This window comes from Triticum dicoccoides, chromosome 7A, assembly GCF_002162155.2.
Source record: "Triticum dicoccoides isolate Atlit2015 ecotype Zavitan chromosome 7A, WEW_v2.0, whole genome shotgun sequence".
Lineage (NCBI taxonomy): Eukaryota > Viridiplantae > Streptophyta > Magnoliopsida > Poales > Poaceae > Triticum > Triticum dicoccoides.
In genome coordinates, this window is record NC_041392.1 from 425,584,815 (window position 1) to 425,593,289 (window position 8,475).

Consider the following 8,475-nt stretch of genomic DNA (forward strand, 5'->3'; position numbering starts at 1 on the left):
ATCTCAAGAGGCACCAGATCGAGGGGAGACAGTCCCGAAGGCGCCTCAAGGCGACCTTCCGGACTCTAGGAGCCGAGGGGACGGGGCCCCTGAGAGCTCCGAGGTTGGCCCTCAACCGAACACCGCGTCAGAACCCCCAGTGGTTCCGGGCTCGGGCAGGCGGCCTCCCTCTAAGAGGGGCAAGACGCCTGTGTTGGTGACCTCTGTCCATCCAGAGGCGCTGGACAATCTGCTGGAAGCGCTTAGCAGCGCTTCCATCGACGAGGAGCACCGTACTATTATGAGTGCGGTGGTCCAGAAGGTTCAGTCCACCAAGAGTGGGTTGACTGAAGCCTGTGCCAGCCTTCTAACAGGTTTTGAGGTAAGTGTTTTAGAATGTAGTAGAAATGTTACCGCATAGACAGTAGCCCTTGATGCTTTGTTCGGTGTTCACAAAGAAAAGCCGAACAGAAGATCAAATAATATCGCAGGAGTCTAATATAAGTATGTCAATATGCATATGCAGGCTTCGCTGCTGGCGTCTGCCGCACTGATTGCGGAGGTCGCCGTACTAAAGCAGGACCTCGAGGGGTCCAGGAAAGAGCTCGGCCTTGTCAAGAGGTAGCTTGAGGAGAACAAGGGTAAGTAATACCCTATCTATAGATATGTATATATAAAAGAACACGTGATTGCAAAATGATAGGATCATCGTATATTCACCAGGGGCCATGACCGAGGTGGTGACCCTGAAGGAAGCGCTAACCAAGGCCGAAGATAACGCGGCCAAAGAGCGCACCGAGCGAGAGAAGCACGAGGCTCAGGTGGGCGAGGTGCAGCAAGAGCTCCAGGCTCTCGTGGCGAAGCACGAGGCGTTGGAGCTTGACTCAAAGATGCGGGAGTCTGAGCTTGCCGCGGCCCTCGAGAGTGCAAAAAGTGCCAAGGATGAAGCCCAAAGGGCCCTCTAGGAGATCGACGCAATGAAGAAGATAGCGGAGGGTAAGTCTTTCTATATGCAAAGCAAGCATGTAGAAGTAAATTACAGATTACTTACCCGAATCCGGAGCTCTCCAGGAGCATTCGCAGATTTGCCCCGCAGCGTGTCCGATGCCGCACAATTTTACCAGGCCAAGGATGGAAGCTCAACGGAGAAGCTGTTCTGGTCTCAGTATGCTGAGGCCGAACACCCGGTGCCAATGAGCGACCAGCTGAAGTAGATGGTCGAGCTACATAAGGCGGCCGATCGGGCCATGAAGGGCTTTATAGTCCGGCTATGGCCTGGCGACGCCCTTCCGAACAGCTTCTTCAGCCTGGTGAGGCGGCTTGTGGATGCCTGCCCGCGGCTGGAGGTCGTCAAGCGATCTGTCTGCATTGAAGGTGCACGCCGGGCTTTCACCCGTGTGAAATTGCAGTGGGTCAAGCTAGACGCCGTGAAGCTGATCAAGGAGGTGCCGCCGGAGGGCAAGGAGCACTGCCACCCCGAGATGTACTACAAGGGTGTTCTGCCGGGTGCCCGTCTCACAGCGGACGAGTGTTCAAAAGATGTAATATTTGAGTGAGACTTGCTCGTTTTATCCTGTATTTATGAAAACTTGTTTCATATGCGCTATGCAACGCTTGTTTGAATTTAAATATTACCTTCTGTTTGGCTGTTTATCCAATCTGGGAGATGGCTAGTCCTCGGCTTCTGCCCCCATGCCACGAGTGCTGGGGTGTTCGGGATAAACCTGAGTACTCTTGTTCCCATGTTTGGGTCCTTCGAGGGAGGTGCTCAGCACAGCGAACAAGGCAACCAGACTAATAATGCTTTATCACTCTCACTTAGCCATAGAATTCTATAATTTTAAATTTCGGCGAAGCCCCTGGTATTCAGAAGGCCGAATTTGGGGCGCAATACACGCCTTTAAGCCAGACAGGGCCGGCCCCTCGCTCTAAGCGGCATAAGTCTTTAGGGACTCGAAAACCTCGCCGAACAGCGACCAGTCTCTCGCCTTATCATGACAGTCAGTTTTAGCTTTCTCTACTGAGGTGCTGAACCCAGCAGAACCGGGGCACAATCGCAGTAGTTCTCCTAGCGCTACCTTAGCCGATAGAGCGGAGCGTAAGGTACCAAAACATAGGAGCCGGGCAAACCCAACATTTGACCAAAGACATGATTCGGAGCTGATGCATATAATGTTATCAGTTCGGGGTGCCGCACTTGTGAGAGTGTTCGGACTTTTCACACTATATTTGGGGTACGTAAGCCCCTGGTGTATTGGTCGTACCAAAGTGTATGGTTGCAAGGCGTCATTAATGAACACACACACACACACACACACACACACACACATATATATATATATATAACAAGAATGCAATAATAGTCGTAATGTCATGCATTGTTTGTTCAAAAAATTGCGTTAAAGCAGAGTGATACAGATAGTGTGATAAGCAAAGAGTAGGACTATGTACCTTCCAATGGCAAGTTGAGGAATGATATTAAATCGAATATTTTGCTCGTTACTGTAACCCACCTGGTAATTCCGTGGTATGACGTAGCTGTCTGCCTCTTGGTTGCTGCATCATGTGTTCGGCAATAGTGTTGCCGGACAGTGTTTAAGCCGCGTCTTGGGGCGTGCCGCAGTTGTGCCCCCCTCCCCACCTGTTCCCATGGTATTTTAATGCGTACTAATGTACGCGTGGCATGAGTTTCACCGTTGGGCTGGGATTGGGGTGGCCACCGTATTGCTACGTGAGCTCAGATCACGCCAGGCGGTCTATTTGCCGATTGCTCCGAGCGCGCTTGAAGGTGTCCGGGCTTTGAAGCGCCGAACTGGTTGATTGCCTTGAGAGGCTGCTTTGTGCTTCTGCTGCGAGGGCCGCGGTGTGCTCCTCTGTTCGGAGAGAGCGCTCTGTGTTTCCATTGACGGTAATAACTCCGCGAGGTCCTGTCATCTTGAGCTTGAGGTATGCATAATGCGGTACCGCATTGAATCTAGCAAATGCGGTTTGCCCGAGCAGCGCGTGATAACCACTGCGGAACGGGACTATATCGAAGATTAACTCTTCGCTTCGGAAGTTATCTGGGGATCTGAAGACCACTTCCAGTGTAATTGAGCCTGTGCAATGGGCCTCTACACCTGGAATGACGCCTTTAAAGGTCGTTTTTGTGGGTTTGATCCTTGAGGGGTCTGTACCCATTTTGCGCACTGTGTCCTGATAAAGCAGGTTCAGGCTGCTACCGCCATCCATAAGGACTCAAGTGAGGTGAAATCCGTCAATGATTGGGTCTAGGACCAGTGCGGCGAATCCGCCATGACGGATACTAGTGGGGTGGTCCCTATGGTCGAAGGTGATCGGACAGGAGGACCAAGGGTTGAACTTTGGGGCGACTGGCTCCAACGCATATACGTCCCTGAGCGCACGCTTCCGCTCCCTCTTGGGGATGTGGGTTGCGTATATCATGTTCACCGTCCGCACTTGCGGGGGAAACCTCTTATGTCCTCCGGTATGCGGCTATCGTGGCTCCTCCTCATCATTGCTATGCGGCCCCTTGTCCTTGTTTTCGGCAATTAACTTGCCGGCCTACTTGAACACCCAACAATCCCTGTTGGTGTGATTGGCTGGCTTGTCTGGGGTGCCGTGTATTTGACACGAGCGATCGAGTATACGGTCCAAGCTGGACGGACCCGGCGTACTTTGTTTGAATGGCTTTTTCCGCTGACCGGGTTTAGAGCCTTTGAATCCAGCATTGACTGCCATATCCTCAGTATTTTCGCTGTTAATGCGGCGCTTATGTTTGTTGCAACGTGACTTGCTATTGTCATCCTTGGTATCGGAGGTACCATGGTTCGTTGATATGTTATTACTGCGAGCCAGCCAGCTGTCTTCTCCCGCACAAAAGCGGGTCATGAGCATCGTGAGAGCTGCCATAGATTTCGGCTTTTCCTGACCAAGGTGCCGGGCTAGCCACTCATCTCGGATGTTGTGTTTGAAAGCCGCTAAGGCCTATGCATCCGGACAGTAGACGATTTGATTTTTTTGTAAGGAACCGAGTCCAGAATTGCCTGGCCAACTCTTCTGGCTGCTGAATTATGTGGCTCAAGTCATCGGCGTCTGGTGGTCGCACATAAGTGCCCTGGAAGTTGTTGAGGAATGCGGCTTCTAGATCTGCCCAATAGCTAATGGAGTCCGCTGGCAAGCTGTTAAGCCAATGCTGCGCTGGTCCTTTGAGCTTTAGTGGGAGGTATTTGATGGCGTGTAAGTCATCACCGTGGGCCATGTGGATGTGGAGGAGGAAATCCTCGATCCATACTGCGGGATCTGTTGTGCCGTCGTATGATTCAATATTTACAAGTTTGAAACCTTCTGGGAATTGATGATCCATTACTTCGTCTGTGAAGCATAAGGGTTGTGCGGCGCCTCTGTATTGGCTATATCGCGACACGGCTCGAATGGGTCTTGCCCGCTATGTTCGGCCCAGCCGGATTTGCTTTTACTGTATCCGGCATGACGTTTATCGTCTCGCAGAGTTGTGCGCCCTCGTGATCCGTAGATCGATCTTGCATGGTTTTCTTTGTCCTCCAATATGTCTCGTAGGTCTGGCGTATCAACCCATGCCTTTTTATTTGAATGGCGTCGGGGTGGAGGCTGAGTTTTTGGCTGGAATGCCTCTCTATCGCGGCCACGAGGTGGCCGATCAGCCGTATCATACGCTTCTTCCTCCAGTCGGGGTAGTAACCTGCACTTTGGGTAATTCCTGGAGGGGCGCTCGAGTTTATATTCCTCGGCCGCAAGGACTTCAGTCCATCTATCAACTAGCAGATCTTGACCAGCTTGAAGCTGCTGCTGCTTTTTCTTCAGGCTATTTGCCGTGGCCATTAGCCGGCGCTTGAAGCGCTCTTGTTCGACGGGATCCTCTGGTACGGCGAATTCATCATCGCCGAGGCTTGCCTCGTCTTCGGAGGGGGGCATGTAATTGTCATCCTCCTCCTCTCCGTCTGCCGCTCTCTCAGGAGGGCTGGCTCCTTCATCCTCCTGCTCTAAATCTTGCTGGAGGGGATTGTTGTTGTCTTCGGCACTATCCGGAGTGTTATTATCTCCTATGCCGGTATCACCACTTTTTCTTTGGCGGGACTTAGAGCGGCGCCACTGACGTCGGCGCTTGGGTTGCTTCTTGGAGGGGTCATCCTCCGTTATCTCGTCGTCGTTGCCTTCTTTGGGTGTATCCACCATGTATATGTCATATGATGAGGTGGCTTTCCAGTGCCCTATAGGCACTGGTTCATGTTCGTCTCCTACATCGTCGTCCATACCGTCGATGTCTTCCGAGTCGAAGTCGAGCATGTCGGTTAAATCATCGACAGTGGCTACGATGTGGGAGGTGGGTGGGCGTCGAATTTCTTCGTCGTCCGCATCCCAATCCTGTTGGCCATAGTCCGGCCAGGGCTCTCCTGACAAAGAGAGAGACTTTAGTGAATTCAGAATGTCGCCGAAGGGCGAGTGCTGAAAGATATCCGCGGCAGTGAATTCCATGATCGGCGCCCAATCGGATTCGATTGGCAGGGGCGCGGACGGTTCATAGTCCGGAAAAGAGTCCGGCACCTTGGAGTCACGGGCTTCGCAGAGGATTAGGCTGGTGTTCGGCTCGATCGCCGTTGAGACTGCAGCCCCTGAGGCGGTGTCTAGCCACCCGTCCTCGATTGGCGCAGTTGGCTCCGAGCTAAGGGTCGGAGCTGATGCGGGCGCGGCCTCTGGGGTACTGTTTGGCGGCAAAGCTAGGTCATACCCATCGTGACAGTGCAGCGCGCCTGGCTGTGGCTCGAATCCGTTGAAGATCAAGTCTCCGCGGATGTCGGCCGTGTAGTTCAAACTTCCAAATCTGACCTGATGGCCAGGGGCGTAGCTTTCAATCTGCTCTAGATGGCCAAGAGAATTAGCCCGCAGTGCAAAGCCGCCGAACACGAAGATCTGTCCGGGGAGAAAGGTCTCACCCTGGACCGCATCGTTGTTGATGATCGGAGGAGCCACCAGGCCTAAAGGTGACGACACAGAGGAACTCTCAATGAAAGCACCAATGTGGGTGTCAAAACCGACGGATCTCGGGTAGGGGGTCCCGAACTGTGCGTCTAGGCCAGATGGTAACAGGAGGCAGGGGACATAATGTTTTACCTAGGTTCGGGCCCTCTTGATGGAGGTAAAACCCTATGTCCTGCTTGATTAATATTGATGATATGGGTAGTACAAGAGTAGATCTACCACGAGATCAGAGAGGCTAAACCCTAGAAGCTAGCCTATGGTATGATTGTATGTTGTCCTATGGACTAAAACCCTCCGGTTTATATAGACGCCGGAGAGGGTTAGGGTTACACAAGGTCGGTTACAAAGGAGGAGATATCCATATCCGTATTGCCTAGCTTGCCTTCCACGCCAAGTAGAGTCCTATCCGGACACGAGACGAAGTCTTCAATCTTGTATCTTCATAGTCTAACAGTCCGGCCAAAGGATATAATCTAGCTGTCCGGAGACCCCCTAATCTAGGACTCCCTCACTTGGCAATGGTGTTTCCGTTGGGGGTGCCGAAGAGAGACACATTGGAAGGGGAAGATGTAGCAATGGCAATGGTTGTCGTTGCCATTCCTTCTCCACTTGTATCTTCCTCATCATCATCAGAGGGGTACTCTTCATGTGCCACCAAGCCCTTTAGAGGTGATTTCTTAGTGAAGTTGTTCTTGCTAGGGAAAGAATTGGCTTTGTCTTTCTGAATAAGTTTGCCACCATTATATTCCCTCTTCTCGTAAGGGCACTCCGCCACAAAGTGACTCACATTGCCGCAATTGTAGTAAGTCCTTACTCATTGCTTGTTCTTTGACCCACTTGAGTTGTTCTTGGTGAAGTTGGGCCTTGAGTTCTTCTTATTGCTCCAAAACTGCCTTGACGCAAGAGCCATGTGCTCATGGTAGGCATATTTGGTGTCCTCGGGGCAACCCTCCTCTTCTTCTTCCTCTTCATCTTACGGAATGGCCTTGGCCTTCAAAGCAAGGGTGGGAGTGCTTTTCTTTGATCGGACATGAGCAAGAGCATTATCGGCGTTCTTGTTCATGATGTTCATGGCAATAAACTCATCCAACACTTCACTTGAGGTTAGGGTGTGAAAGTCCGGCTTTTGACGAATCACGGAAGACATTGCTTTGTTGAATGGCATGATGGCCTTGAGAAACTTGCGCTTGATCCAAATGTCATACATATCCTTGCTCCCATGGTCTTGGAGAGAGAGACCGCAAGAGTAGTCACCCTCCGATAGAGATCACACGGATCCTCATCTTCAAGCATCACGAACTCATCGGCCTCATCAAGGACCACTTCAAAGTTGGACCGTTGGATGCTTGAGCTTCCCTTGTACATGGACACAATGTGCTCCCAACAATCCTTTGCACGAGTGAAAGTACGAAGGTGAGATAGATCTTCGGGTGGGATGTCATCTTGAAGAATGAACAAAGCGGAGTGATTGTATTGATTGTCCACTTCTTCTCTTGGGGTGAAGTTGTCTCGATCATGCGGGTAGAATCCTTGCTCAATGATTCTCCAAAGGTTAGTTGAGCAATGATTCAAATGAGACTTAATGAGAAAGACCCAATTAGCAAAATCAACCTACCATGAATATTAATGCGAGGTGTAGGGACCGGTCCTCCATAGACCGGGCGAGGGGGAACCGAGGAATGGTTCCTGTCCCATTCTTCTCATGAGGGGATGGAACATGAGTACCTTTAGCCGCTTCATTGGCGGAACTGGCCTTCGACCTCCAATGTCGTGGGATTAACCACAAGCAAACGATCGGGAGTGGATTTCATCCCCTCGAGTAATTCTTTAAACATGGACTTGACTTCAGCCGTCATAGATGTATTAAGTGAAGCTAGCTTCATTTAAGTCATCTCGAGTGATCGAAGTCAACTCCATGGCCTCGGGCACTTCTTCCTCGATGTCAACCATACTCTTCGGGTGGTGAAACCCTTAATAAAGAGACAAGACTCTAATACCAATTGAAAGGATCGATATGTTTGACTAGAGGGGGGTGAATAGGCAACTACCAATTTTTAGCTTTTCTTAACAAATTAGGTTTAGCAACAAATAGGTTACAACAACAACAACAACAACAAGCAAAGGGTAGAACACAATAATAGCTTGGACAAAGTAAAGGGAAGAGATAACCACAAGTGGATCTGGTGGAGACAAGGATGTGTTACCGAAGTTCCTTCCCTTTGGGGGAAGTACGTCTCCGTTGGAGCGGTGTGGTGGCACAATGCTCCCCAAGAATCCACTAGGGCCACCGTATTCTCCTCACGCCCTCAATGCGAGATGTCGTGATTCCACTAGTGGTGCCCTTGAAAGCGGTGACCGAACCTTTACAAACAAGGTTGGGGCTATCTCCACAACTTGATTGGAGGCTCCCAATGATACCATGGAGCTTCACCACAATGGAATGTGGCTCCGAGGTGATCTGAACCATCTAGGGTGCTC